This window comes from Pteropus vampyrus, unplaced genomic scaffold (assembly GCF_000151845.1).
Source record: "Pteropus vampyrus isolate Shadow unplaced genomic scaffold, Pvam_2.0 Scaffold70, whole genome shotgun sequence".
Lineage (NCBI taxonomy): Eukaryota > Metazoa > Chordata > Mammalia > Chiroptera > Pteropodidae > Pteropus > Pteropus vampyrus.
The window spans coordinates 7,037,109-7,045,868 of NW_011888851.1; the positions used below are offsets into that span (position 1 = coordinate 7,037,109).

Sequence of the window (8,760 nt, forward strand, 5' to 3'; positions counted from 1 at the left end):
TATTTTAATGTCCCGGAAATGAAAGAAAGATTATATTTATTTTATAGTAATATACTGAATCTTCTATGACACAGACACGTACACAAAGCCACAAAACGAATATGGGATTTCCCATGACATCAAGCAGCTTGCATGGGCAGAGTTCTGGTGAAATGGAACCCTCACATCCTCACAGGGAGCCCTGCATCTGTCACATGGAGTGGGTGTCTGAGGATGGCCAAGGAGTCCTGATTCTTTAGACCTACACTACTTTTCCCCACTGCTGCTTCCTCTCCCAACCCACAGCTGGGAGGCAGCCACCACACTTTCTTTCTCACAGTGGGCTGACAGTGGCTGACACTGTCACACAAAGTCAGTTTTATGAAGTCTGAAGTTTCCCAGGAAGGGAGGACTCAAAGATAACCACTTGCCAAAAGACTGGATGTTAAAGTACAAAGTTAGACTCCAACTCAGTCTGGCCAGACTCACGATTACTTTCAAATTGACAAGGAAGTGGGAGGAGAACTGGCTCTTTTCCAGCCAGTAGCCCCGCATACTCAAACCCAGATATTTGTTCTTCTGTTAAACCAAACCACACACGTTGGATTTACATTTTTAAAGCACCAAACAATAAGGAGTTTGGTGGTTCATTATGAGGTTAGGCAGTCAAATACCTAGAAACCTGCTGAGAAATTAGGAAGGTATTTGAGTAAACACAAAGGCAAATATTAACAGCACAAAAATAATTTGTATTTCAAGTATCTTACAGAATATTAATGACCACAAAGCTCTACAACACATATTTACACAGTCTGGTTGAAAAAGAAGAACAGTGAAGAGACTTACCAAACTCCACATAACAAAGCAGGAAGCAGACTAGCTCACCCTCCTGCCCGAGAAGCACTTGAGTCTGCAAAGCAGGCAGGCTAGATACTCCAACGGCACCTCCAAATGACTCACCTTGGACTCTGGAGATACTGCTCACATATCTCTGGGAATTCCCGTGCTTGTCTTAAAGAAATTCCCCACCCTGCACGTAATCAATATAACTTCCAGCAATAATACACTGTATTCAATCCACTGCTGGACAAATGGGTTCTCTCTGATGCCAGAAGACAAGACACACATTCTGTATCTATGCAGGGAGGCAGACTAGAAGGGAGTCCTGTTATCACACAATGCTGGGATTGTAAGAGAGCCTTAGAGGACGTTCGGTCGGGCACTCCAGGTTTACAAACAAGGAAATGGGCTCAATTCCACAAACTCTGATTGGGCAAAGTCAATGCAAAGCAGTGAACGGAATGCAGGCAACCCCAACATGAATGAAGGCATAACGAAAAGTAGTTCAAGCGCCTAGGGAAGGGCAGTGGCTCAAAGGCAGTAAGTGGAATCAGAAGACTGTCCTCTGTTGCTTCACTCATGATACAGATGCTCACTGGTGCCGCTGCGTGCCAGGCACAGCGAGGCGTGCTTGAGTTGCAAAGGGGCATAGCATAGCCCTCCTGCCCCTCAGTCTAGAGGCAAGGGAAACAATGACAGCCACTGATGAGTGCCATGAGAGGTGCACATTGTATAATAAGGCAGCACTTGGGAGGGCTAGCATGGGGGAAGCAAGAGAGAATGGGAAGGGGACAAGGTTTGCATAAGGCAGGGAGAAAGAGACTTACCAGTAAGATTTCTGAATCCGTTAGCCAGACAGCAGGAAAGGATCTGGAGGATACAGTGCAAGACCAAAAAGGCAGGAGAATAACCTGGTTGGCAGACAGGGACCAGACCTTGAGAGTTCTAGTTAAATCATGCTAAGATATTAGGATTTCAGCTGAAAGGCCCTGTGGCAGCTGCTAAAAGGGATTAGGACGATGAGATCTCAGTTTCAGACAAGGCTTTCTGAGGCAGCAGGAAAGAAAATGCCATTTCAGTGGAGTGGCCTGGAGCCTGCTGTATGTAGTAATCTAAGGCAAGAGTTAGTGAAGGCGGGGAGTAGGGTGGTAGCGGGGAAGGAGAATAGTGTTTCAAGTATAGGAAGGAGGCACAATCAATAGGACTGACAGCAACTGGCTGTGAGGATTGAGGGGGAGTCAAGGAAAACCCCACTTCTGTTTTTCATTCCTTCTGGTGGCCAGTAATATCGATCACAAGACAGGCAACCGAGAGACGGGAAGACGAGAGTTGGAGTAGTGGAGGATTCCCCTTCAGACATGATGAATTTGAGGTTTCTGTGGGACATTTAAGCACTAATGTCCAGAGGAATGCTCAGAGACAAAGGGGCTAAAGAACAGAATTGGAGCCCGCAGGGACAGTGCCCTGGGCAACTTACTGAAAGGGTATGAATGGACTTGAAAGTCAGGCAGACCTCCTGACTCCCTCTTGGCTGTGCCATTTAGTAGCTGTATGACCTTGGGGAAGTAAATTAATCTTTTTGAGACTCTAGTTTCATCTGAAGGGATACCTTCTAGAAATTAATGAGATCAGAAAAGCATCTCCTTTCATGCCAGACTCAGAAAACATTTAATAGTTTTCTCTTGCCCTTTTGTGATCATATACCGCTTTGTATTATAATATATGAGTGCTAACGCCTACAAGATTACAAGCTTTCTTGTTGTCACAGTCACTCATCTTTATATCCCTTTTGACCTTCCTTGTATGAACAGATTCTCTACTATTTGAATTGCCATAAATCATATAAAAAACTCAGGCCAGAATGGTCCAAGGGACCAGAGGTTTCCTGCCCTTGACATTAAATAACTAATTCAAAGTTCACGAAATCGTTATGCGGTTTACAAAGTACTGGTTTAATTGGGATTGAGATGGGAGAGAAAAGGGCAATGTAGAAAAAAAGAGAATTTTGTCAGTCTGATAAAGCCTACTCAAAATCAACAGAACTTTACTTTTTGTGTAAAACTCTACTTTAACATTTAAGAGTTAAAATGTCTACCAAAGTTAATATTGCAAAGCCTCTATCCTGTGGCTCAGGTCAAGTACAGGCCTTAAATAAATGTCAAATAATAAATTCTAGAAAATGGATCTTGCCTTAAAACAAAATGTTACATCAATAGCATGTTTTTTATCTAAGAAATATCTTCTTTCTTTGCTAGGCTCATTTTGCTTATTCTATTTATAACTTAAAAAGGCCATTTTAAAACTACAATAAGACTGAAAAACCAGACTGACCATTACTAAGGCTAAGGCCTATAGAATTCAATTTCACATAGCCAAGCCTGAGCATTTTTCTTCTGTTTTTGCCTTCAACTTTAGGCTCCAATTTGTCTCACCTATTTTTATGGTGCCTTCCTAGTCTGAAAATATCTTGGTCAATGGATATTTTATTTCATCTCCAACTTACTTGTTAAAACATATTCATGATTCTTCCTTGGTAGCTACACATATTTTCATTCTTTCATCCATAGTGCATACCTACACTTCGTGTTCTGTGTCAGTCAGAAATATCTTACTAAAAAAAAAAAAATCCATAAAGTGTCTAATATAAAATTCCTTGACAACTGCCTCAAAGCTCTCTATTCAACTGGCTCATTTAATCATTTGACTAAACACAGAGAATGGTTTTTGATCCAGAGTGATAGTCTTTGGAACTTGTTTTATTCCTGGCTGTCTTCGACCTGGCCACATGTGGTGTGGCTCAAGCATGACCAGTCTGAGAAAGCACTTTGGTCCCTAAGTGTTGAGGAAGTACCCTCTCTGGCCCAATGTGCCTAGCTCTGACCTGAGGTTCTTGCTGCTTTCAGATTTTCTAGACTCTGGATAGCTCCCTTTAAACTTACAACATACCTGGCTATCCCTCTAGGCCAACCATTTAAGATCTGACATCTACTAACAAGATACTTTCCCACTCCTTCTCTGCCTTTAATAGACTTGAACTCCCCAGACTTGAATAGACTCAACCAATTTTTTTGGTTCTACAAGATTCTCTCCTATCCTGTTGCCAGTAGGAGGCAAAATGAAGGGAGCTAGATGGCCAGATTAGATGGTATCCACCACTAAACCAGCAACATCCCCATGCCACTTGGCTCCCGATTTGTGTAGTTACCCCCAAGACACTCAGGAGATGGGCGAAGTCTGAGTGAGCAACTACTGAGACATAATTCTTTCAATTTAAACATTACTTTGAATCACACACACAGACACCCTGTGACTCACATTAGAGGTGTTGCTTAAAATGGAGAGCATCTCATCACCATAATGCTTCACTCAAAACTGCCCTACAGCATCTACCAAAGGAGCAGGTCACATCTAGGAAACAGTTTACCATAATGTAGAGCATGATTTTCTCACTATCACATTTTGCTCCAGGGCTGTCTTACTCTCTTCAGAGCCCAGTTCAGGTTCAGTGACCTTGTTACACAAAGCACTCTCCTTAAAAATTCAGAGCTCTACTTGTTTTACTAAGCCTTTCCCTATTCTCTTTACCCTCTGAACACCTTAGATCCTTTTACATTTTCTCTACCTTATGAAATACTCAATTTCTTCAACCAGAAGCCCTGAAATGAGTCTCGGGTTTTGTTTAAGTAGACAAGGGTGGTTATTTAGCTGCTTACCTGCTGTACCAGAATCAACCGGGGCAGGAAAGTCTTTTGAGAATAAAAGATTTCCCTAGTAAATGGGCGTGACCCTTTGGAAGGACATTTGTTCCCAACTATCTTTATTTAAAAGACACAATCCCCTTGACCCAACGATTTTGCTTTTAGAAATTTATCCATAAATGGTTACAGAAAAAGATATACAAAAATAGTACAGTATTACAAAGCAAAACAAACATGGGGAAAAACATCACCCTAGAAGAAACTTAAATTATCAATAAGAGACTCCCTAAAGAAATAATGGATATATACATTTGTGCAGAAAACATGTCTGTAAAGATGTATAAGTAACAATAGCACTTATCTCTAGGGATAAGGACAAGTTGGAAGGAGAGACCTCATATTTTTTGCCTCATGCCCTTTCTTGCTATGGGACTTTTTCCTACGGACTTGTACTTTTTACATTAATCTAGTTAACAGGAAAAAAGTGAACCTTCATAATTTAGGCTTAGGTGGATGATCTAAACTCTTCATTTAACATTGCTATTTAATCTTTGTTAAACAGGAAAAAGAACAAAAGAGGCACAAATAGACACTCTACAGGGCAGATTTATATTAAAATGTGTTTGCTCCAGCAATTAATGATTTCATCATTAAACTTTAGGAACCCTAGTCTTAGAATCTCAGGTCAGCTTTTTTTCTCTAAGGCTCCTGCTGTGTGTGTTACAGTCTCTTCTACAATCTAAGCAGCTCGACTGAAGCATCTCCCTGAACATGTGTTTACACTTAAGGTAGTTTTTACTGGGGTCTGGGAGTACAATCTCTATATTTTTTAGCAAGCAGGCCAGGTAATTCCTACGCTGCTGGTACTGCCTCATTGCACACCAGAAGTAACTATGCTTAGCAAACACTATGTCTTATCCAGAGGAAAAAAGACAGCGCAGAGCAGAAAATTTGATGATCAAAGGTGTTCAGTATTGCACAAATCCAAGGTTTTAAAACAAATAACTTTTTAAAAACACTGATAGGGAGTTTGGAGCTAGCAGTGGGTATAAGCAGAACCCTCCAGGCCCTTCCATCAACGCAACTCATTTGGCTCATTTGAGATGGTCAGGGGCAATATGTGAGCCACCTCTGGGGCCAGAAGGGAGCTCCAAATTATGGCTGTAATCACTTGATTCCTGAGACCTGCCTGGACACAGGGTTCAGGGGCAGAACCTGGGGATCTGCATTAGACAGCTCCTTTTTCTCCCTTCCACCCTCACCCCATTCTTATGGCCAAATAAAGTTTGATAACTGCCCAACTAGTCTGGTATTACTTTAACATCTGACTGTAAGATCACGTGAGGCTACTGCCACTCTAGCCCCACCCCAGATCTAGTGAATCAGAATCTGTGAAACCGGTGCCTCAGGTTATTATTACAAAAAGGGAAGTTTGAGAAACACCAATTTAGGTCATACTCTTCTTTTCGAGATAAGAAAGCAAGCCCAAGAAGTTAAATAATTTTCCCAAGGACTTAACAGCTGATTACTGATAGCTGGGACACCCAAAACCGGGTGAGCTAATTCTTTCCTCTTAAACCGATACTAGTTATTATGTTTATCATGGGTATCTGTGAAGTTTCTGATTCACCACGAAGAGGCCAAAAGTAAATGACTAATGATGTCTGAACGCAGTGGGCATGTCAGAACGTGCCACTGGTTTAAAGGGTGGCTGACGCCATAAGGCTGTCCAATCTACTTGCCCCTGGATTCTTTCACTTTCAGTATTAGGAAGAGGAAAAATATAAAACAGCACATCTGATGAGAGAAAAGTATATATAGCCGCAAACATTTATAATCAGGCGAGGATGATTTGAAATCTTCAGATCTCACTATCTTGGTCAAATATTAAAACATTTAGCAAAAGAACTCTAAAAATCACCCACTTTTCATCATAGCATCAGCCTGCACCTTGCTGCTGGGGGAGAGAAAAGGACAGCTCCTAGAGGGATTCTACAACCTCGTCCTGGAACCAGCATCTCTAAACCCATAAACGAGAAACATGGATGGGAAATGAAACATCCAGCTTGGAAAGCACACAGCAAGCTTTAATTTGGGGAGAGTTCAATCAAGTTATAATTGCCTCTAATTGGCCCTCCCACACGGTCTCACAATTTACAGCTGTAATCAGTTTCACAAAGAATGTGCCACATTTCTTTTCTACCTTTGAAATCAGAATCATCTCGTTAGATTCTTACCATTACTATTTTTGATAAAAAAAAAAAAATTACCAACATAGAAAGAAGGATGAATGAATGAGTAAAAAGCAAGATGTAGACAGATCTTTTGAAAATAATCACTGACCTCTATGACCTAATGATAACCCAGTGGGATTCAAATTTATAATGGAGAATAATGCCAATTCAGGAAACCTTTCCGTTCCAGGGCACATGATCCAAAAAATACATTCATCTGGTTGGACATTTTCCATACTCTGATTTTTATCTTTCTTGGCACACTCGACTCCCCTCTAATAAAGTCACAACCCTTTGTTGCCATGGAACCCAATCAGACATGGAGCCTGTTACTATGACTTCCTAGCGGGTCTAAAAAAAGACCTAGTGACCAAAAGAACATCCTTTTCTTAAAAAAATTTTTTTTCTGAGGCCTAGAGGTTCCAAAAAGAATCCAACCCTTTTATGTTCACTGAAGTTTAAATTTTTATGCAGGCTAACTTGAACTCTTGAGCCAAAACAAGTCAATGTTTTATAAATAATTTTCAGCTGGGCCATTCCATAGACGATTTTATAAATAAGTACCCGGCAAAAAGGGTGAAAATGCTCTTAGGATTTCTTTTATTCTAGGTAAGCTTCCTGAAATTTGAGTACCTGTTTAACAAACACATGTCAATCAGCAGCTACCAAATTGCAACATTCATTTCCACCAATATTTAATTCTTGCCAAGAGCTCATTATTTCTCTGTAAAGAAAAGATCAGCTAAGCAGTACAACAGACCCTGTGTCCTGCCATGTTTGGAGCTGGACTAAACCTGTAGTGAAAAATATCTGAGACTAATAGCAGAGCCACCTAAGGAAAGAGAATTAACATTTGTTGAGTGCCTCCCATGAGCCAAGCACTTGTGTGTCATTTTGAGACTCCTGCAACAGAGGCACTTATACATCTATGCTTTGCAGATCAGACACCCAAGCTTAGGGAGCTTAAGTACCTTGCCCAAGCTGCCATGCTAGAATGGTGCCTGGCTCTCAAAGCCAAAGCTGTTCATTTATTCAACCAATTTGTTTCTGGCCTCACAAGTGCTATGGATTTTGTTAGGTTTTTTTGTTCTTTATGATTGAATTTGCAGCCTGTAAAGCTTGTCTGTAAAGAAACCATAGATTCTATCTTTATAGGCATGAAGTGCCAGTTCTGGCTGTACCCAACTAGAATAACTACCACATCTGCATAGCAGCAGCTAAGCCTTGGTAGAATCATGAATAAGTGCCCTGGCCACTTACCTAAGATGGCATAGAAGCAGAAACTTACTGCATCCCTTAAAAGGCTGGCCAATGACAAAGCCTTCCAACCCCGGGCTCTGCAGTGGGGAGGACCATGAACCTCTCAGGTGTCTGTCCTTATGCAATTTCAGCAATTAAGTCAAAGCCAAGCCATGCAAACTTCCAACATTAGTCTATCCACCCTGGTTTTGGATAACCACCTTCAATAAATGACTAGTAGAAAGGAATACATTAAAACATGGAAGTTAATTTTGAACTTACATTATTAACCGTACCAGCTAAAAATATTTTACCTATTTCCTTGTATAAGGAATATAACTCTTTTCATTAAAAAAAAAAAAATTCAAAAACCATCTCAAAACCACAATGAATTTACCACTTCACACCCATTCAGATGGCTATAATCAAAAGACAGATAATAAGAAGTGATGCTGGAGATATGGAGAAATCTGAACCCTCATAAACGGCTGGTGGGAATATAAAATGGTGCAGCTGTTGTGGAAAACACTCTGGCAGGTCCTCAAAAGGTTAAACATAGAACTACCTTATGACCCAGCAGTTCTACCCTTAGGTATATCCAAGAGAAATGAAAACATATGTCTACACAAAAACATGTACACAAGTATGTAAGCAGCATTAATCATAACAACCAAAAAACAGAAACAACTCAAATGTCCATCAACTGTGGAACAGATAAATAAAATGTGATATAGCCCTACAATGGAATATTATTTGGCAATAAAAAGAAA

At 40.6% G+C, this 8,760-nt stretch overlaps 1 protein-coding gene across 3 annotated transcripts in view; it reads right to left on the reverse strand.

Annotated features, from left to right (window-relative positions):
- TMCC3 (transmembrane and coiled-coil domain family 3) overlaps positions 1–8,760 on the reverse strand; it is a 238,759-nt gene that overhangs the window by 38,581 nt on the left and 191,418 nt on the right. Inside the window, exon 1 of one of the 3 annotated variants that reach the window (XM_023531571.1) lies at positions 6,443–6,726. The exons of the other annotated variants lie outside the window; for them this stretch is intronic. The gene's annotated coding sequence lies outside the window, so the exon portion shown is untranslated. Of the gene's footprint in view, positions 1–6,442; positions 6,727–8,760 lie in introns of those variants that run through there. 3 annotated transcript variants of the gene reach the window in all.